Source organism: Cicer arietinum, chromosome 4 (genome assembly GCF_000331145.2).
Source record: "Cicer arietinum cultivar CDC Frontier isolate Library 1 chromosome 4, Cicar.CDCFrontier_v2.0, whole genome shotgun sequence".
NCBI classification, from domain to species: domain Eukaryota; kingdom Viridiplantae; phylum Streptophyta; class Magnoliopsida; order Fabales; family Fabaceae; genus Cicer; species Cicer arietinum.
Window position 1 is genome coordinate 38,633,036 of NC_021163.2, and position 528 is coordinate 38,633,563.

The window sequence follows — 528 nt, forward strand, 5'->3', positions numbered from 1 at the left end:
TATATAATTTAATTGATAAAAATTAAGTGTTAACATATTTTTTCAAAACACATATATATAGTAAACTTTTGTTGATTATATTTTTTTAATATATTCATATATTATAATTTTAAATAAATTTGTGTATTTTAATAATTGGAAGTAACTTTTTTAATAATTTTTCATATATTTTTATTTTATGATTATTTTTAATAAATTTGTGTATTTTCTCTCAATAGAATATATATTTTTATTTTATAAAATGTTACTAAAAAAATTGATTGACATAAATTAAAAGTAACTATAAATAGATTGACATTAATGAGTAATTGAATTTTTAACGTATAAAATTATTACTCACCATAAGTGGAATAATATAATTGTTCATAAAAGGAGGATTAGATAAAGAATATTTATGTTGATATTTATGAGTGATTAAGTGTTTTTTTTTCATCGAACTTACTGACTAATAATATAAATTATTAACATTGATAAATGACTAATAATATTATAAAATAATTTATAAATTTATTATAAAATAACTTATAA